This window comes from Myotis brandtii, unplaced genomic scaffold, assembly GCF_000412655.1.
Source record: "Myotis brandtii unplaced genomic scaffold, ASM41265v1 scaffold84, whole genome shotgun sequence".
Lineage (NCBI taxonomy): Eukaryota > Metazoa > Chordata > Mammalia > Chiroptera > Vespertilionidae > Myotis > Myotis brandtii.
The window spans coordinates 10,569,197-10,591,910 of NW_005371410.1; the positions used below are offsets into that span (position 1 = coordinate 10,569,197).

Genomic DNA, 22,714 nt, shown 5'->3' on the forward strand with positions numbered 1-22,714 from the left:
CACTTCCTCTCAATGGCAGGAGGTATCCTCCACCTCGGTGGCGCCTGTTGCCAGAAATAGACAGTAACGTCTGGAGCAGCCGTCTCTCCCATGTAAACCAACTCCTCACAGAGGAGGGGTGGGCAGATGCAGGCAGACCAGGGCGTCAGCGTGATCACCCCACAGTGCTAAACGGATGCCGGCTGCCGATTTGGTCTGCATTCCTTAGGTCCTTACAACTGGCTCCTGACAAGAGTAATCCAGACGCTAGCAGGGGGAGGCCTTTTGGGCCAGAAAGGAGAAGATCACTACTTCCCCATCACAGCCATAGTCTCACACTAGGGGGACCAGGGGGTGGAGGGCGTCATTTCAGAGGTCAGTGAGTGTTTTAGATAAGGGATGAGGGAGCTCTCTGATTGACATCCTGAAAAAACACACACACACCACACATATTTTTCATTTCCGAGTTTTACATTTGTAAACGAATGCTGTCACATTATAAAAATAAACGGCAGGTCCGGAAATGAACCAAAGCCCTTTAATCCAGCCTTGCTTTACAATGCAAATGTTTTTCTTTTCTTTTTGAAAAAAAAATTATTATATTTTTCATGTGTTTTTTTAAATTGATTTTTAGAGAGAAGAAGGGAGAGGGAGATAGATAGAAACATCAATAATGAGAGAGAATAATTGATCAGCTGCCTCCTGCACACCCCACACTGGGGTTTGAGCCCACAACCTGGGCATGTGCCTTGACTGGGAATCAAACTGTGACCTCCTGGTTCAATAATAGGTCAACAATCAACCACTGAGCCAAGTTGGCCGGGTTGCAAATGTTTTTCTATCAAACATTCCAAAATATGCTAATGACCACCTGAAGTACAAATTTTCAGGGAACTGTAAATAACTTCCCAAAAATGCAATGACACTTTTCTCAAGAAAAGTCTTATGCACACAAGTTGCTCCACAGCCCAACGTCCTCTCCGGTCACAACTCCCTGGACCCTCTCCCTTGTGCTCTCCTGTCCTCAGAGGCTTCACCCCCAAGGCGGACTGTCCCCACGGTCAGAGGTGCCAGTGCGGTCAAGCCAGGTCACACCCTCCGGGACTACCCTCCAGGGCATCGCTGCCGCGGCGAGGAGCAGCGGAGCAAGTGCACAGGTAAGGAGGGCATTTTAGACAAAGCCTCGGACTCAGAAGGGCTGGGGGCAGACCAACTTAGAGTCCACAGGGTCCAACCCCCATTTTTGGATACCACAGCCCTACACCTTACTGTCCCGCCAGGCTAGCACTCAACTGGTTTATCCTTAACAGATACACGTAGCATTAGAAATTGCCAGGTGTACCAAACGCTGTGCCTAAATGATATCTACTGTCCCCTAAAAGGGCTTCTATAATATGCAAAAGTGGACCAACTATTCAAAAGGCTCTTTTGTGATAAATGGCAACTGGTCTGGAAGATGCCATCCCATTTAGCTAATTACAAACCTCCTTGTTTCTAAGGGGGAATGGGAGCCGCAGAGGCAGTGTTATCACGCCTCTCACTGAGGAATGCAGTAGCTCCGGTGGGAAAACCACGGGCAGTTTCTACTTTGGTGAAAGGGGCAGCGAGATCAACGCTCTGTCCTCCTCACTGGGGTCCTGCTTTTGGCAACCTCCGCACCCAACTCTCCACAGGGCAGATCACCTTGGGAGATCACCAGGGAGTCGGAATGAGGGCCTCACATCCCTTCCAGAAACCCATTCCCCACGCTCAGGCCAGTGCCAGAGGGGAACTTGGGACAAGTCACCTAGAGGCTTGGGGTCTTCGTTTTCTCATCTGTAAAGAGAGGACCAGACAAGGACAGTGGTTCCCAGCCTGGCCACACATAATACAGTGGGGCCTTGACTTACGAGTTTAATTCGTTCCGTGACGGAGCTCGTAACTCAAATTACTCGTATGTCAAATCAAAAAGGGAACGAGTGAGACACGTGATGCTGGGCTGATGTTGTGGCGTTCACTGTGACGTTCGCTACGCCAACTAGCGGTGGGGTATCTGAAGCTGGCTCGTAACCCTAATTTTAGCTCGCAACTCAAAGCAAAAAATCGGCCGAGAGACGGCTTGTATCTCGAAAAACTCGTTAGTCGGGACACTCGTAAGTCAAGGCCCCACTGTAATCACTTCTGGTGATTCTGTGACTTAATTAGGCAGGCATCAGGATTTTTTTTTTAATATGTTTTCATTGATTTCAGAGAGAGGAAGAAATGTGGATGAGAAAGAAACATCAATTGGCTGCCTCCTGCACACCGCCCCCTACTGGGGATGAGCCGGAAACCTAGGCATGTGCCCTTGACCAGAATGGAACTGGCAAGCTCCTGGTGCATAGGACGCTCAACCAACTGAGCCACACCAGCAGGGCCACCAAGATCTTTAAAAGGGTTGAGAACTACTGATTAACAAGAGCCCCTTCTAGTTTAAAACAAAAAAGGTTCCTAAGCCCCAACTATCAATGCAATCACCTGCCCACCCCTCCCACCCCCCAATAGGGTGTTGGATGGGGGCGGAAAAGGTGAGCTCCGGGCTGAGTGGGGCAGTCTCTCAGAAGAAGGCGCATCTCCAGCCAGCCTGGCCCCGAGGACACCAGAACTCTGAGGCTGCAGCCGGCCTGACTGATCCAGAAGTTTCCAGGCAGCTCTACAGTTTGGACACTGTATCTGGGATTTAGATTTTCTTCCCTCTGCCGCCTGAAACATGAGCCTCGCAATGAAATATCTAAAACAAAAATTATGTGGTTATTTACAATAAGTCTTTGGCTAACAAATGAGACTACTTGCCTTTTTTAAAAAAAAAACAACAACAAAGAATGAAAAACTGCCTAAAACATTCATTCATTCCCTCACTCTTCCTTGCTTACAGGCTGCAAAAAAAGCACAAAACAAATCCTAAGAAATGAACCATTAATATCACAAAAAAAGTGAAAAGAGTTATTACATGGAAATGCCAATACTGATTACATTTCAATTACTATTTGCGCTTTCATCTGGAAAACATATCCTCCGCTGGAAAGCACCCAGTGTCACAGCTGCATTGCTTTTCCAACTTTCGCAAACACTCTTAAAAGTTAGCCACAACTCGGTGCTGGCTGGCGTCCAGGGCTTTATTATTATGTACTATTAGTTCGTAGTGAGAAGTGGGGGCTGAGGAAGAGAGAAAGCAAAGTAACAACAGGGGCTTCATAATCATGTGCAGATGGGGACGTTCCTGGGGCTTTATCTGCCAGAAAATGCCTCCCATATTATTTCTATTACCTGGAGCCTTTATTAATTTAATTAGGTAATTACAAATGTGTTTTTAGGACATCATTTAGAGACTTAACTTTAAACAATTTTTCTTATGTCAGTGCCTGGGCCATGCTGACATTTTAATATTTTTCATATGTACAGCCAACGGGCGGACTCTCTTCCCCTCCCTCCACGTTTTAGCAGGTGCTGAAAGCAAGTCAACAGACAACCAGCCAGTCAGCCTTCCCTTCATTATGTCCATTCCTTGTCAAATCAATTATGGTTCGGAATTATAGTACTTCATAAATGCTGGGACTAATATTATATTTTTTAAAGGTTCATACAAATCAAATGGAGTGATAGGCTCCAACAGACTTTTCAATCTCATGAACCTGCCAAGTTAAACAAACAAAAACACGGAGGGACCAACCCAGGTTTTCAAATTTTATTCAAATAAAATTTTATATAGGTAAGTAATTTTTGACTATGAAAGTTCAATTAGGTCATTATATGAAAGTCCAATGACCTAAGGAGGGCAACACACCAAGTTATTGTTCAATATAATATCTGAACTCCCTTTTTTACTAATAGGGAATACAAATTGCTACTGTTTTGTAAAGAAAACCCCATCTAGGAAAACAGTCATCATCGTCATTCTGAGAACTGAAAGATCAGTCGTTCGCAGCAGAGGACAAGTGGTGATCTTACAAGTAAGGCTTCTGAAGTGGCCGGTGAGCACTCCGGACACACCTGGCCCGCAGGTGCAAAGGGAGGTGTGAGCTAACAGGCAGGCGATGAAAGATGAAGTCCCGGCTAGCTGACCGGGAGCAGACGCTAAGTTTCTCCAGGTTTCTGGGTCTGAACCTGAGCATTTACCCTACTTCTACAGTCCCTTCCTGTTCCAAAAGTCCATACACACCAGATGAGAAAACTCTGCTAGATGTTAGTTTTTTTTAGGGTGAGGGTAAGAACCAAGTCTCATGCCCTACAGTGTGTTATCTCCAGCACCAGCACAGCATTTGCCACAAAGTAAGGAGGGGCTCAGTAAATATTTATTGAATGATTTTGCTGATCTCCACAGTATTTAAAGGGGTTTTAGAAAAAAAAATGCATTGATGATTAATGTGTGGGAGGTTTTTTTTTTTTAAAAAATCTTTATTGTTGAAAGTATTACATATGTTGTGTGGGAGTTTCTTGAAAGAAAATATACAGCATGGATCTGGCTTTAATTTTTAATTTTGTGGATATATGTATGTTTGCATTATTTAACAAACACATATATAGCTCTATGTGACAGTCTTAAGCCCTTTAAAAATATTAACTCATTTGACCCTCAAAATAATCTTTTTGAGGTTGGCACTATTATCTTTTGTACTTTACAGATGAGAAAATTGTGGCACAGAATGGTTAAGGAACTGGCCTAAGGTCAGAGGTGAAATTAGTGGAATACGGATTTAAGCCCAAGTGGTCTGCTTTTAGTGTTTATGCTATGAGGTCCAATATGGTTGCCACGAGCCACACGTGGCTATTTAAATTAAATGAATTAAAAATAAAAAACATTTAAAATTCAGCTCCTCAGTGCACTATCCATCGGCATGCAGAAGCCACATGTGGCTGGCTCACGGAGACTGAACCAAATAGCGTGAATAAAGAACGTGCCCACCATCACAGAAGGCCCCACCAGAAGCAGCACTCTATGCTCTTAGGCGATACTCTATTGCTGCCTCTCAATCTGGGTTTGTTCCAGACTCTGAAGTCCCATCTCTATGCCATTTCTTCTATCTAATAAAACCATAATACAAAAGGTCTTTCCAATTGAGACTCTCGAATACCCACTCTTTAAGCAAACAAACACACACACACACACACACACACGTCAAGCCTGACCGGCATGGCTCAGTAATTGAGTGTTGACCTATGAACCAGGAGGTAGCGGTTCGATTCACCGTCAGAGCACATGCCCCGGTTGCGGCTCGGTCCCCAGTGTGGGGCATTCAGGAGGCAGCCAATCGATGGTTCTCTCTCATCATTGATGTTTCTATCTCTCTTTCCCTCTCCCTTCCTCTCTGAAATCAATAAAAATATTTAAAAAAACTAAACAGTCAACAGCAACTTGATGGATGGTCTCCACAGGAAAGCCAACTAGGAACTTTGTTTTTTCCCCTTGTTATTCTCTACTCTTCCCCTGGCAGGATGTTAGCAGAAATGGTCTCTGGCGCACACTCGCACCTGTCCTGCTGTGAAGGGCCGAAACCCTGTATTTATGGATTCTGCAAGCAGAGTTCAGCCAGAGGGTAGCCCTTCCCAAAAATTCAGTTCCCAAAATATTTGCAGACATTTTTCAAAATGTGGAAAGCACACCACATAAGGCTCTTTCTGTAACACAAGGAACAAGCTTTTGGTATCAAGGCAGCCTTTAAATTCTATGTCTTGGAGCAGGATTCAGGGAGAATTGCCATTGTGGGGAGGGGTGTTATGATCCCTGCAATTCCCCAAATAGTTCCACCTTTGAGAAAATACAGTTGTGAAAGTTCAATTACCTAAGAAGGGTAACACACCAAGATATTGTTCAGTAGACTATCTGAATTCAAAAGGACTTGAGGGGACACGAGGCCCTCATTTGGATGGTAAATTTTGGTCTGAGAAAATAGTAAAGTCCTAGCACCAAGGGGCAGGACAATAAAAAGGTAAAGAGGAAAACTCGTTGGGTGGAGCAAGTGTCAAGGGAAGAAGAAAGAAGGTACACCAAGTGGGCTTAGAGCAGCGGTTCTCAACCTGTGGGTCGAGAACCCTTTGGCGGTCGAACGACCCTTTCACAGGGGTCACCTAAGACCATCCTGCATATCAGATATTTACATTACGATTCATAACAGTAGCAACATTACAGTTATGAAGTAGCAACGAAAATAATTTTATGGTTGGGTCACCACATGAGGAACTGTATTTAAAGGGCCAGAAGGTTGAGAACCACTGGTCCTAGAGGAAGCCTGAAAAAACAAAACTCAGAGGTCGTTCCACTGTGGCTGGACTTCCTGGCTGTAAAATTCCGTTTCTACGTGTGTTAAACGAAGTTAACATAAGATCTATAACAAAATACATTTATCCCTTCCCTCCCTGTTCTAAGCCAGGCCTTTTTAATAACGCTCAAATTCAGAGGGCCCCAGAGGGATCCCCTGAACGGACACGCACCCTCCGACAAGGCAGGACACGTTCCTCTGGCACGGCAGTGAGCGGGAGGAAGCCGGGTACGCTGGTTCCCTTGGAGGGGGCCCCACACCCACAACCCGGAGCACAGAGTGTGCACAGATGTCGGATCTTCATGTTCCACACTGTATGTTTATCCCCATTTACTACTTCCTGAACAGCTATTTCCATAAACATATGCCCAAATCATCATTTTTGGTAGCTGAGCAGTGTTCTGCAGTATGGATATGCCATAATTTATGAAACAAGTCCTTTCTGTAAGGCACACAGTTGTTCACTCGTCTCAATAGTATTTTTTTGAATGTAGTACTATCGTTGTAATCTTGACCATTATTTTCTTAGGATACCTATCTAGAAGAGAAACCTACTGCCCTAGAGAAATGGACCCTCCCACCAGCACTGTGCAGGAGGGCCTGTTTTCCCTCTACCCTGATCGACCCCAGGCATAATAATCAAGGTCACCAAAGGCCTCCAAAGTGATAACTCTGTCATTTTCATCTGCACGTCTTTACTTACTAGTGATCTGATGTTGACTACGTTTTCATAATCTAAATTAATCACTGATTTGGTCAAGCTACTAACTCCTCTGTGCTTCAGTTTACTTATCTGTAAGATGGGAATAATGATTAAACCTGTATCTCATAGAATTGTTTTGAGAATTGAGTTAATACATGTAAAATGCTTAAAACAATACACAGAACATTCAAAAACCACTACTGTTATACTTTTAAAACTTATTTTGGACATTTACACTTTTTAACTTACTAATGCTTTTTAACTTATGTCTGATAAGAAAGAAGTCTTCCTTTGAAACAATAAAGCTCACAGTGGTGGCTACTTTTTATGGGCAGCACAGATGAAATAATTATCACTGGGTAACAAAGAGTCACTGTATGTACCCATGTGTAATTCTAGAAGTGGACATCCCTCCCTTCGTCTAGTTATAATATCAAGAGGACTATTTTTCTGTAATAGATAAAAGATGTTTGAATACATTTGTACATTCTTGGATTTACCTTTTTAATAACAAAATCCCGACTTTCCAAGAATTTAAAACATTTTATAACAAAATATTATAACCCAAAAAAAAAAATCCCCAAAAGGAGCTTTGGTTAAATAAATCATGATATATGTGACATATGCACTCTCATGCATCAAATAAAAACAATGATATTTTTATATGCATATATAAAACATAGTAAGATGCTCAGATGAAATAGCAGGTAACAAAATATGCATATTATGATTCTATTTTTGTTTGAAAGCATACATTTATCTGAAATAAATATGTACCAAAATGTTAAAAGAAGTTAGCACTGGGTGGTGGTATTAAAGGCAATTTAGATTTTTTTATTTTTCTTAAGAAAACTGTATTTTCCTTTGTTTCTACAAAGATAGCTTTCTTTTTGAAATGAGAAATTTTAAGTATTTGTACAGGTGGGGTTCCAACGTGGTGTGAAGTTTCTTGGACAGAGCAGAGCTGTCTGGCAGGACAGTCCTCTTGGCTAACAAGGTTCTCTCTGACAAGAACATTCTTTGGACAGACTGGGAGGACCATCTCGCAAGGACTCCTTGAGCTCTGATCCTGAGATTCCTACCTCCTCATCCTCCCTAGATATGGACACAGGCCCTGAGCTGATTTTGTCTTTCCCCTGCTTACCAACCAGCAGTGATGCCTCAGGGCTCCCCAAATGTATGATAAGCACACAAGGCCCCGGCTTCCCCCCCCAGTCTCATGCCCCACTGTCACAAATCCACACAACACCCTCCCCTTCCAGGTAACTCAGGCCCCTTGCAGTTCCCAGACTCTGCATGCCCACTGACATATACCCCTCATGTTCAGCTCAAGCTCGCCTCCTGCAGGGGCCCTCACTGCACCCTGTGTGCCCATGTCCATCTAGCACAGTATTCTGCACACTGGACTACAATTGTTTGCCCATTCCTGCCTACATTTCTGGGGGTGAGTTGATTGGGTGGGATACAACAGAGTGGTGGAGTCAGTAGACAGGTGGAAAGAGGATTTATTGAAGTATAATGGATGTATAATAATGAAATGCACCTATATAAATTACACAATTTGATAAGTTTTGACATATGTATACACAGTGAAGCCATCATCAAGAAAATGAGCACACCCATCACTCCAGTTTCCTCAAGCCCTTCTTTAGCCGTTCCTAAGCCTACCCCCACATAGCCTCACCCCCACCCCCAAACAACCACAGATCTGCTTTCTGTCACTATAGGTTAGCTTTTATCTTCTATATAAATGGACTCATATAGCATGAGCTCTTTTTCTGTCTGGTTTCTTCACTCGGCAAAATTATTTTGAGATTCACCCATGTTGTCACACAGAGCAATAGTTCATTCTTTTTTATTGCTGAGTAGTACCCCATTGTACAGCTGTAACACAGTTTATTTATTCATTCACCTGTGGTGGAACATCTGAGTTATTTCCACTTTGGGGCTACTACAAATAAAGCTGCTATGAACATTTGTGTACAAGTTTTTGTGTGGAAATGTTCTTTCATTTCTCTTGGGTAAATGCCTAGGAGTAAAACACCTGGGCCATATCGTAATTTTTAAGAAACTGTAGGATCATAGGGCATTCTAATTCAACTAAAACAACAACAACAACAACAACAAAAAACAATGAAGAGGCAAGTACCCAAATTCACCAGGGGACTATCCTCTTAAAAGAAAGAGAATACGTCCTTTTTACAAGGGATGAGTCATTTTATAATGTGAATAATCATTCTCTGTAACTTTTAAAATCCAATCTTCACATCTGACGTTCACGCCAAGTGAGTCATGCCTAGATTAATTACAGTTACATAAAAATTTGGGCTCTATCCACTGCCCAATTCCTCTACGTTGCACCCCTTTCTTTTCAGGATTTGGATGGCACCCATTTAATTGCTTCTTTCTCTTTACTTCTCTACAGCGGTGTTGTGAGAAAGAACGTGACATTGCGACTGTATCAGTCTTGAAGAAGGACCCTTTCTTTGTATGCGCTCCAAAATGGATGATAACCCGCTCATGTGACTTTGGGGAAGTTATATTAACTTTCTGTGCCTTTGACCAGCACCCAAAATTAGATGTATGATTTAAAGGGCTTCCTGTTTAAGAGGCTATTCAGCAGTCAATACAACATGAGCTAAAAACAGAAAAGCAATTCTAGGTAGAATATTCTATCTTGGCACCTAGTCTGGGACCCAACTTTAACCTATTTAAATTCCACACGCATAAAAGCATACGGTGTATAGAAAACATAAATAAGTGCAATCCAGACCATAGGAGAAATGACAAGACAAGTGAAAACGCTGAGATATGCTCGTTGTTCTAACTAACCTCAAAGGATGAGATTTTTCTGGTAATACTATACTCAATATTCTGTAGACACATTAAACTGCACAATTTTCTAAACACAGTTTTAAAAGAATCTGTGGTTTAAAAGCATAACAGAACTAAACAGCGTCTGACAGCTTTTATTATTTCTATTAACTTTTCTACTCTAGTTTACACAAGCCAATTAATCTCATTCTTATTCCACATTGAAAGAAAGGAAATCCACTACATTACATTTCTACTGTCGGCTGGCAGTATCTGTGCTTGAGACATAAGACACATGTCCATGTGTCCTCAGCACAAAGACTACTGTGATTTACATAAATGTCCCAGAAGCCAACATTTTTTAAGGAGCAAAAACCAAATCCCATATAAAATACTACCAGCTTGCTTAAGTTTAAAGGCATCTGCCACAGGAGTAAGTCGGCCAACACAAGGGTAGTCAGACACCTGCAAGAAGGTCATGGTAATGTACAGCCTTAGAAATGGGATTAAATAAAATTCCCTAGATCCAGCTATTCCCCTCTTAGGAATCTACAGGAAAAGGTGAATTTAGATAAAAATTTGAATGCAATGGTGCTCATCACTTTGCTTTTTATTGTAGCAAAAAAAAAAAAAATGAAGTCAACTTAAACATCCAGTAATAGGAGATTGTATGAGTATTTTACATAGACATAAAAATGTTTTCAAAAAAACATTTTAGCCCTGGTGGGTGTGTCTCAGTTGGTTGAGCGTCATCACATGAAGTGAGAGGTCGCTGATCTGATTCCTGGTCATGGCACATGCCCAGGTTGCAGGCTCGATCCCCAGTGGGGGGTATGTAGGAAGTAGCCAATTAATGTTTCTCTCTCACAATGATGTTTAAATTCCTCTCTCTCTCCCCGCCCCTCCCTTCCTTTCTTTCTAAAAAAATGAAAAAAAATCATTTTTAAAAAACATTTTAAAAATGGATACAACTCATCAAAGTGAGCACAATTATATAGAAAGTATTGTGTAAGAATTTGAGTATATGCATATAAGCAAGTGTGAATAATAAAGACCAAGAAGAAATATAACAAAGTGTTAACAAGGGTTATCCCTGGACTTACAGGAAAATTCATTAATCTATTACATAATTAGAAGTTATTTTTTAAAATTACAAGGTAACCTCAAAACAAATATTTTATAGGTTTGCTTGTTTTGAAAGCTCTCGAAGTACCATATTATTTCCCTGGAAACATCTCAAGAACTTTGTTCACCAGCAATGCTGAATGCTTGTTTCTTTACGGGCCAATAAGCAAAGCCTAATAGGAAAATTTGGGTTTAGAAGAGAAATAAATAAGAATTAAATTACTTAAAAATTACTCTTCAACCCACAGAAGTTTCACGAGGATTAATTTAAATGGTGCATGGCCATAAGGCACTTAAAATATGATGTTCAAAATTTTATTTTGCATGCAACTGTTCAGGAACATTATTCAAAAAAATTATTCTTACATATTATGACCAACAATTATCAATAAGTTCTTCACCAGGAATACTGACCACAACAGTTCAAATAATAATATCTAGTTGGTAATAAAAAATTTTCCCACAAAATTGTAGAATAAGTGAAAAAGAACATAGTTGAAAATTATAATGTCCTGTTAATGATGTGGGCAATCTTTAAAACCCTTGAATATGGGTTTGGGAACAGAGTATGATGCCTTGGGAATTCAGTTTTTCCTGCCAGTCGATTTATTAACAATTTCTCTGGAGCAAAAAATAAAAATTTCAAACTATAACCTTGACCTACGTGAAGTCCCTCAGAGTTTCTTGACTGAATTATTGCCTACTCTGCCATTTTGCCTTACTGAAATTTATTATCTTCCATACTGGAGCTCTAGTGAGCTTTGAAAAATGTACAAACTTGCCTAAAATCTTTCAACACCCTCCCCCCTCTCCTTTTGGGTTGAACCTTTCAAAGCAAGCAAGACCTTTTACCTTGTCTCAGCTCCCTTCACTCCATAACCCGCTTCCTCTGCTTCAGCCATAATAGAGCGTTTCCCCAAAACATTATTTTCGCCTCTCTCCATGGCTCTGAGACTCTCCCATAACCTAACCTTTCCAGTTAACAATGTTGTGCCTTGGGCATTATCTCCTTCAGAAACTGCCCCTCTCCCGTCTGGCACCTATGTGAATATGACACCCCGATTCTGTGCCTGCAGTTTATACTAATCATGACAAGGACTTGCCTCTGGTCCCCCATGTCCTCTGAACTCTTGCCCTGTGAGGAGAGAACTGTGCCCTGGGGCCAGCGCAGAGCCCAGCAAAGGGAAGTAGACCACTCTGTGATGGAGGCTCCATGCCCATCTATGCTGCTGAGGCAGTTTCACAACTTAGTCCGTGTTACCACTACTGAGGGGAAATTCAGACATGATAGATGAATCAAAGCAGCCAGTTATTTTAAAGTGCTTATTTCCAATCGGAAATTTCTGGAAAAAACTGCCTTTTGGAAGAACTCTCTCATTACCATTTCAGTGGTTGCAAGATTGTTCAAATGTCCTATTTCCCCTTTTTTTGTGACCCTACCTGAATTAAAGCACTACTAAAGGAGACCCCTTAAATACTTTCCACATTAACAGTCCTGTTTATAAACTCTCCATAAAGTTGTTTTCTATCCTCTGCATCATCAACCCAGCAAAATTAAACAGTTTCGTGGTGGGGCTTTGCTGAGATCAGCATGAGTGATTAATCCTTGGTGCTCCCCTATTCTTAGGGAAACACAGCTAGCACTAAAAATATTTTAGGCTCAAAGAATAGATCAAGGTCCCCTCTCCTGGATCCAGAAAAATCCAAATAAAATAAAAAAACACAGTGAAAAGACCATTTCAAAGTAAAGAACCATTTCAAAGTAAAGTTTTCTATAAATAATCCACATACTCAGTAATATTATGCAAAACATTTCCAATTAGGGATTTCTGTATGCATGCTCCTTGCTTTCACATCTGAAACCATGTCAGTTCTCAGGTCAGAATTATGATTTAAAAAAAATCAGTAACTGCCCGGCCGGAGTGGCGCAGTTGGTTGGAGCATCGTCACCAATTCAATGCCTGATCCAGCCATATACGGAAAGCAAACCGATCAATGTTTCTCTTTTACACAGATGTCTCTCTCTGTCTCTGTCTCTCTCTCTGTCTCTCATCATGTCCTTGAGTGAGGATTAAAAAAATAAGTAAGTCAATAAAAATGAATTTAAAAATCAGTAACTTACATCTGTATACTGCCATGTATTTTTCAAAGTACTTTCAATTATATTGTTTTATTTGATCCCATATTTTTGGCACTTACTTCTCAATGCCAACCCCAAGTATCAGAAGTTCTTTTTCTTAATGATCTATTTTTAGAAAATCATGTTGTTATTTTATCATGTGATGCTAAAGATATAAGAGCGTAACAAATGATATAACAAAGAGTCACAACAATACTCTTTATTTTTGCCAAAGGAATTATATATTATATACAAGTGTTTGTTCAGTGATTAGTCTCTTTACAAAAATGAGTCTCCTGTAAGATTAATAACTTCATTAAAATTGAAAGTAGGAAAATGATTCATGAAAAAGTGTAAAAATTCTGTTATTTTTTCTCTATACAAAAAGTACCATCTGGAGTTATTCTGCAGCCAAAAATATATCAAGAGATAGAACTTTTTTTTTTTTTTAAATGGCGAGGGGAGGGAGGAAACTGTAAATCACAAAGAAGCCACCAGGATGAGATCATGCAAAACTGAAATCCGAGAAAAGGGGTCCCAGAGATGACCCTCAACGTTCACACTCAGCTTGTGTGACCATGCAGGACCTGTGACAGGCCACCCTTTACAATGAAACAAGAAACAGCACTCTGGGAATTAAAAAAAGAGTTCAAGATACTGCCAAAAATAGTAAAATAAAATGAAAAGAAATCGATTTCAGAAAGACTATAGTATGAGTCAGAAATCAGGACAGTATAAGGTAACACAAGAGAGTCACAAATTCTCAGGGTTTAAAGCAGTGATTCCCCGGTGGGCGCTGCAGCGATCCAGGGGGGCGGTGATGGCCACAGGTGCATTTGGGGGCAATGAGTAACTGCTATTAAAATTTAAAAAAAATTAATTTCTAGGGGCTGAGTAATATTTTTTCTGGAAAGGGGGCGGTAGGACAAATAAGTTTGGGAACCACTGGTTTAAAGGGACTTAGGAAGGTCCCTGGTCTAATCCTCCCTCTGGCTACCTTCAACTACAGGGAAATCAGTTCACCTCCCTGGTTTCCTCATCTGAAAACTGAGGCACGTCAATAAGGCCAGTGGTTCTTAAACTTGGCTGCTCCCCAAAAATCACCTAGGAATTCTCAATGCACATTCCTGGCTCCAGTGCCTGGAAATTTTATTCAATGGGGATGTGATGTGACCAGAACCTGTAATTTTTTTAAAAAGCCCCTCAGGTGGTTCTGATGTGCATGTCTGGAATTTAACTGCAATTTAAATCTTTGTTGAGAACCAAGATCTATATTAAGAACGGAAAGGTTACAGTACTTCAACATGCAAATTTTCAAGGGCTTGGAGGTAAGTTTTCTATAAGGACTTCCCAAATCCACAAGCATCAGAGGACCTCCCTCGAGAGTTACCAGGATGGCCTCTTACACAACACAAGATATTAAGGAATCAGTGCTTGCTCTCCTATTCTTCTCAGCATTTCTTTTGGGTCTTTCCAATCTTCTGTTTTCCTATTTTTAAACGAAGTTAACATGTCCTATCCAGCTCTCTGAGTTTGAAGAAAGAGAATATAGAAAACCGGGCAAAATAAAAGTGCTGAACACAATTCAAAAAATATAAAATATAAAAAAAATATAACATAAAATATATAAAATAAAAATCACTGACAACGGGAAAGGAAGGAAGCATGCCCCCTCTCCAGCAGTCAGAAGCAGAGTGGAAGTAACTGGGGACAGGTCCTGATCACGCATCCCCCCGGGGGGAAGGCAGGCAGTGCCATGCAGGTGTCACGTGTCAACACAGATATTTAGATACAACCCCATCAAAAACACTTGGCTGACAGGTGTAACAAAGCGAGGAAATGACACCTGCAACAGGCACTTAAACGTCACCCGGGATTAACAGCAGACAATGACAAAATAGGGAAAACTCAAGTGACTCACAGGCCCCATTAAGCCATTGACGGGCCACCCTGGACCACTTGCATCCTTGTGATTCATGCACTGGTTCATTCATTTCCACCCGCTCCCTGTGCCCAGGAATACTTGGCATTTCCTTTTGGTGGGTGCAGGGAAAAGCAACAGAAACTGTCCCTGAGGAAATGCTAATGTCCAGTGAAATGCAAGAGAGGAGGCTCAGCATTGAGCCTGGTACAGACTGGATTGCTGGCCTCAGGACAGCCTGAGGGTTTCTCTGGAGAGGGCAGATTCTAGAAAGAGGACCTCCCTGAGCAAAGAAAGCATCGTTTAGAAAACCCACATCATTTAACAAACTTCATTTACCCCTTTCTCTTTTCCATGACCCTACCCTACTTGGATTTTTATGAGATATGTCTGAGTAAAAATGACTTTATTTGGTCCCATTCTCTTACCTCCTCCCAGCTCAACCCCCTAAGAACATGGGGGCCCACATGGAACTTTATTTCACTGAAAATAGGTGCTAGCACCCATCCTTCTCTCCCACACACTTGAAATGAACCAGGAGAGGCAAACAACTGAAGCAAGTGTTTCTTCAACAGAAGGGATTGAATCCCCTCTCTCTCCTGGTTTTACCCCAAATACCCATGCTTCAGTTCCGTAAAGGGCATGCCTCAGCTCTGCAGGAATAAAGCTTCATTCTCTCCTCCTCCAGGCCCTGGACTCCTCCAAGTTCACACTGTCCTGCCCTCCGTCCTTACCACACCTCCCAGGCCAGCCTGCTTTAAACGGGGCCTTTCAGTAAGACGTGACACCTAATCCACTGCACCAACTGCTGCGGGGCTCCTGGTGCCAAAGGGCCATTGAGAAAAAGGCTGCGAAAGACGTAGGTCACTCGGCACCGGCAGGTCCTGCTGGATGAGCCCTATTCCAAGCCTGTCCTTCCTGTGTCAGACTTCTCAAATGTTCACAGCTCCTGCCCTGTTTTGTTAACGTCCCACGGACGACCTGAATCGAGGCTGTCCAACAGAGCTTTCTGCCATGTTGGAAACGTTCTCTAGCTCCCTGTCCAAACAGCAGCCACGAACCTTGGGCAGCTACCGAGCATTTGAAATGTGGCTAGTGTGACTGAGGCACTGAATTTTTAGTTCTCATGACCTTTCATTTAAATGTAAGTAGCCACATGGGGCCACAGCTACCCTTACAGACAGCCTAGGCGAGAGCCATCATTCTGAGAATAGACCAAAGGGTAACGTGCAAACCTGGCTATGCACTGGAATCACCTGGGGAGCTGTTCAAAGTCCCGGTGCCCTTTTAATTCCCCCAGAAAATTAAATCAAAATGTTGGGAGTGGAACCCAGGCATCTGCATTTTCAAACGCTCCTCAGGTGACGCCAACGTGCTGCCAAGACGGAGAACCACTGCTCTAAAATGTAAAAAATTCTACCTCTAACAGCCAATCCTCGTCCAACCAGACTCTTGCAAACACTCAGCCATGTGAACAATTAGGCCACATATTCCACCCATCATGCATGTCAACCCTATGAACACTACGACAAATCTCTCAGGACTTGCTCCTGGAGAGCAAAACCATGTTCAAAGGGAACGGGCCACTAAGGGAAGCAATGAGGAGAAGAGGAGACCGTTCAGAAAGGAAGGAAGAAGGAGGGGAACGTTAATCAAAGGAACTTCCGGCATCCAAAGCCTGGCTAGCATGAGTCTATCCACAAACAATTTATTTTCCGGAAAGCCACCAGTGAACAACAAAATACACCTCCAAAATCTGGTACTCTGAACAAACAGCTCTAATTGGACTTTTTTCCCCCTTGGCTAATCCACCCACACACTATCTGTGCCTGAGAGGAAGCTCTCAGCACTGCGCATTTTTCTTCAAAGGATCACCTGAAACCTGTGCCTTTACACTGGGCACATTAAACTTTTTTAAATGGCAGCAATCACAACGCCAGTGTTGGTCCCAAACCCGTTTGCTCGGGCTCACTCTCCTCCAGTAAACACAATCCCAGCCTTCACTGGCCATTAGTAATGTCACCAAGTGTATCATTAACCCGGTGAAGCATTTTCTCTGAGGCTTGACTTAGCAGAGGCATCATAGACAGAGTGTAAAAAATGCAAGTAGACACTCGGGGTTTCCACAGGCCCGAATCTTCCAGCCATCATTTCCCAAAGGCATGCAGTGCCCTTCAGGACGAATGCTGACAGAGTTCCAAGGCTGATGCAAAATATCCACCGGCATTTTCTAGGCAGTACTACTCAAAGTCAAAAACAGGAAGAAGAAAGTGTAATGGGAAGAGTATCTGAAGGTCACTCTTAATGACAATAAAAGTCGTTCCCTCTACATTCACAAGTGAAATACAAATGATCCAAAATCAAATTCCCTCTCCCCAGATTATTACTAAAGTAATTTCAGTCTCAAAACCGAGAACTCCCCACGCCTCAATAAGTCACCTTAACCAAGGACTCCCCTCCAAAGAGAAAGCGTTGGCTTATCCACCCGTATGCACAGCCAAGAACTTCTCACAGAACGAATGTAATCCCTGCTGCTGTGGCAAACCTTGGCCTTAGTGGATACCCAACACAGCTACTCAGTAAAAACTTACCAAATGCCCATTCCAACTAAGAGTTAAAAACATGGACTTTTAATACTTAACACAATACTTAATAATAGGAACTAGGCCATACTTTTGTATACAAATCTGAATGTGGGTTATACTGAATAAGGTAAAAAGTCTCTTTAGACTATTTAATGGTTAGCAGATAAATACAGAATGCTCAGTTTAATTTCAGATAAACAATGAATTTTTAGCATGCATGTGCCCCAAATATTGCATGAGATATAATTTTACTAAAGAAGATGTGCTATTTATCTGAAACACAATTTTAACTGGGCATTCTAGTTTCTTTGTTTTTCCTAAATCTGACAACCCTACCTATCACTATGCTGGGAAAACTGAACTGGAGCAAGGCAAATAGATCTAGTTATGGCACTCCCCACCCATTCAACCATCTAACCCAGTGGTTCTCAACCTGTGGGTCGAGACCCCTTTGGCGGTCGAACGACCCTTTCACAGGGGTCGCCTAAGACCATCCTGCATATCAGATATTCACATTACGATTTATAACAGTAGCAACATTACAGTTATGAAGTAGCAAAGAAAATAATTTTATGGTTGGGGTCACAACATGAGGAACTGTATTTAAAGGGCCAGAAGGTTGAGAACCACTGATTCCTGTATCTGAAGGTCAACTATAAAAACTATGGTCTCCAGTGTGGATACTGATTAGCCACCACTTGACAATCAAGTGCCTCAATGCCCATCCTTCCCTGGACCATAGATGCTAATTCTATAACTAGGTGCCAGATACATGCCTAGCTGACATAGTAAAACTAAATTTTATTTTCAGGGCCTTTATCTGAGTCAAGGGCTCAGATGAAGCAAGTAATTATGTTTAAGTAGATGCCATGAAAGGAAACAGTCATTAGTAACTGTTATTCATTCAATAAAATTAAAAGCAAAATTTGCTATGGAGAAATCATATGAAGACAACAGGAAGTAAACAGAATATGTAAGTGGCTATTCTGTGAGTTAAGTATCCTAAATAATGTGGGGTTTTTTTTAAAATAGCTAACTCTATTGAACAGTTATATGCCAAACAACATTCAAACACTTTACATCTTTTTGCCTTAATCCTAATCCCCTAAGAAGTGAGTACTATCAACCATGCCCATTTTATAACACGAAGAAAGTGAGACACAGAGATTAGGTAGTTTGATAAGACTAGGGTGACCATATTGCCCGGTTTGCCTCAGACGGTCCCAGCTTTTGCCTACTGTCCTGGTACAATTATTTAGAGTGTCCCCTTTCATTCCTATAAATCACCCATTTGGGATGATAAATTATGTAAGTTTTATCTGGTCAATTACCAAAGACTCACAGTTAGGAACTAGCAGAGGCAGGGTTCCATCAGGCAGTGTGGCTCCAGAAACAAAGCCCAACCACTGAAAGACACTCCCTCCCACACTCACCTTCCACAGGAGAGGATTCCAGGGGAAGACGGGGTGAACTTTTTAACTTTTCTCTCTCAGGCCCTAGATTTCCTACATGGTTAACAAACCCACCTGGGGCCGGGGCCGGGGGCAGAGAAGGATCATGTTTTCAGGACTGTCCTTTATTCCCTTTTAAATCACTGGCAATACACAGTACACATGATCTGTGAGTAGAGAGAATTCCTCAATCAGCCTATAGCCACACCCCTGAGTCTGAAAATTTTTAAACGCATTCTACTTATCAAAGTAATATTTAACCAGATCCTTTTCTATTTTGGAATGACCTTCACCTTCCTTCAGCCTGGCCCGGGCAGCCAGGGCACAGTTGTTTGCTATTTTTATTAAGACAAAGGTGGACATGTGGTATGCGCTGGTTTTTAGTTCCACGCTTCTTTCCCTAATTAAAAAAAAAAAAAAAAAGTTTTTCTTTTTTTTAATCTTTGGTAAAACACCATCTATTTTTCCCATTAAATATTAATGCTAGTTGGGCAGCATGAAAACAGCCAACAAGAGCATTAACTTGTAGGCTCACCTCTTACACATAATGTTTAAATCAGGGGTCCTCAAACTTTTTAAACAGGGGCCAGTTCACTGTCCCTCAGACCGTTGGAGGGCCGGACTATAGTTTAAAAAAAAACTATGAACAAATTCCTATGCATACTGCACACATCTTATTTTGAAGTAAAAAAACAAAACGGGAACAAATACAATATTTGTATTTGCATGTGGCCCGCGGGCTGTAGTTTGAGGACCCCTGGTTTAAATGCATCACAGTGTGTTCAAATAAGCAGAGGGAGATGCCTCTGGAACGTCAGCACTTTGGAAATGGTCACAAGGAGGCTGGCTGTTCTCATATCTCTGCAGAAGGCTCAGAATAACGCTTACTGACTTAACATGGCGATTTCAGCTCTTAACACTGACCACCAGGCCTCTCTGAGCTTGTCCCCTCCTCTATACAATGGTTTGTGCTAAGATATACAGCCGCCCCCCGGCACCCCGCCCCAGCTCTAAAATTTCTAATTCTGTTTCCTCTACAATCTTTCTGACCAAGAGCTGCCGCCTACAATATGAAAACAGTGTTCTATCACAAACCTCCCTAAAGTTTACGACTGCTCGGGTCCTATCGCAATGACATTGGGGAAAAGGGAGGAATTGGGGGCGGGGGGGGGCTGCTGAGTTAACTGATAGATGTAACAATGTTCCCTGTCCCCAAACAGCAACTGCCCTTCACACCTTTTTCCACTCACAAAGGAAAAAAACAAAACAGAAAATGAAAATGAACTCTCAGCTGGGATTTCATGTGATTTCTAATAGAAACTGAATTCATCACTAGGGGGGAAAAAAGCCATAAACTCCGGTCTGGGGAGTTAGTCATTATGACGTTTTACTCATGCAGTTATGAAACAGGAGGAGATCCTTCTTCCCTAAAGCTTTATTACATCAAGTTTAAAGCCACATGTAAGTGAAAACTTCCATATTAAGATTTGACACATATGCGGGCATCCAATCCCTAGCAACAAATACCGTGTTTAAATCCAAAACCTTCTGGTAAAGAAATAACTAATACCTCCTGATGAAAGTTATCTCCCTGATTCTTATCAGAGCCCTCATTTCAGTAGTGTCAAAACTTCCAGAAAATCTGTTATGGAAAGTCAGAGAGAACAAACAAAAAAAAAAACGTTGAAGCCAATAAAAAGTTATGTGTGTTTGGGCCATCTGTTCAAACCAATGTAATCCTTTATAGCCACTAAGATGTGTGGTCATGGTTTGTTTACTCTTTTCAATGGTACATTTAGGACACAAAAGCAACTCAATGAAGAAAAATCTTACGGACTCAACACAGGTACACGTAACAAATAATGACTAAATTAAAAAAATACTGCCCGCAATTTGATTAATAAAGGTAGAAACCAAACTCTTCAAATAATCAACTGTCTAACAAACAATAAAAACTAAGCTTCTCCCCAAAGTATGTCATAGTTAAAATGCAATTCTAATATTTTTGCTTTGATAAGAGCACACTAGACTAGTGTGTCCCAAGGCATATTCTATGAAACTCCAAGCCTAAGAGAGGCTGTGGGGGAAAAAAAAAAAAAGAAAAGAATAAAATAATTCCAAGAACAGGTAAGTCTGGGAAATACAATACATTACTCTCTCTCCTAGAATGCCTATTACGCTTATAAAGGCTCTGAGAAATCCTTCGCTAAAGAAAAAGAAAGGCTTTGAGACAAAAACAACAATCACAATCTCACCACTCTCCCCTCAAAAATTAACATTTGGAAAACTTCCTCCTTATCTCTTTTTCTTTGTATGTTTTTTCTACATGAGATCACACCATTTATATAACCTTCTGCTCTCCTTTATCCCCCTTAAATTAAAAATCTTGCCATGTTAGGTTATTAGAAGTTTTCAATAAAAATAATATTTTATCAATATAGTTATAACTAATAGTTTTGTCAGGCATTAATCACTTCACTTATATTAACTTATTTAATCCTCACAATAACCTAAGGTCTGTACTATGATTGCCCCCATCGTACAGATGAGGAAACTGAGACAGTGAATGACTTGCTCTTGGTCAGTGAATGACTTGCGTCCATGGTGGAGTCGGGATTCAAATCCAGGCAGCCCCTGGGTCAGCAGTCTGAACCACTGCCTTGTACCGACTCTATAATATTCCTTCCTCGAACTTACCAATGAGGGACATTTCGGTTATTACCTATTTTTTCTATTACAATAATGTCACACTAAACACCTTCTAGGCATCTGAAGCACACTATTTATCTAAGCCTATTCAGACAGCAGAGATCCTACCCTCCCGAGAAGTTCAGTGTATTTTTGGCTAGCTGACAGCAGCTGCAGAAACATCTAAGATGGCTAGCATTTCATAAACCAGCTCATGACTCCACCTACCCCTGGTATGAACTTCCATCTGGTCCTCACCTGTCCCGTCCATTGCCATCTGCAGCAGATTTCTGTCATGTTTCCATCTGCCTTCCCACTGCACAAAGAGCCAAATAAAACCCCGGGTCTCTTCTGTGCACCTCCCAACACATTTAAGCAAATTCCATCAACATTTATGTCTGGAATATTTTATTTAATTTTGTATATTTTTTTAAAAAATGTTTTTATTGATTTCTTTTTAGAGAGAGAGGGAGGGAGAGATAGAAACACCGATGAGAGAGAACCATCGATCAGCTGCCATCTGTACACCCCCTACTGGGGATAGAGCCCTCAACCCGGCATGTGCCCTGATGGACTCGAACCAGTGACCTCTTGGTGCATGGGGTGCACTCAACCAAGTGAGCCACACGGGCCAGGCTACTAGTATGTCGGGAATGTTTTAAATACTAAGCTTACATGTTCCTAGTCTCGTGAGCTTGTGCCAATACAAGACATACAAAGAGAGATAAGATAACATCCAATATGCATGTGTAACATTAAGATGAATTATTTTTCTAATTCAGAAAATAATCCAGAAGATATATTCAAATATTTTACTGTTTGCAGGCTCATCTTATGGGGAATGAATGAACACTCTTCCAAGATTAAAGGAATGCATAGTCTGAATTAATAAATAGTCTGAGGTAGAAACTGCCCAAAAGCAAGATCGCACAAGCATATCAGATAACGTATGCTAAGTAAAAAGGTAACCAGAGGTTCTGGCCCATAGTTCACATATCTCCCGAACTCAATATACCATTCTGGCTATCCAAGAGTGTATTTAAAAAAACAGGGC

General features: G+C 41.5%; 1 protein-coding gene across 1 annotated transcript in view; it reads right to left on the reverse strand.

Annotated features, from left to right (window-relative positions):
- SPTBN1 (spectrin, beta, non-erythrocytic 1) overlaps positions 1 to 19,001 on the reverse strand; it is a 163,185-nt gene extending 144,184 nt beyond the window's left edge. The window contains exon 1 of the mRNA XM_005884613.2: positions 18,955 to 19,001. The gene's annotated coding sequence lies outside the window, so the exon portion shown is untranslated. The remainder of the gene's footprint in view (positions 1 to 18,954) is intronic.
- Between the last annotated feature and the right edge of the window lie 3,713 nt (positions 19,002 to 22,714).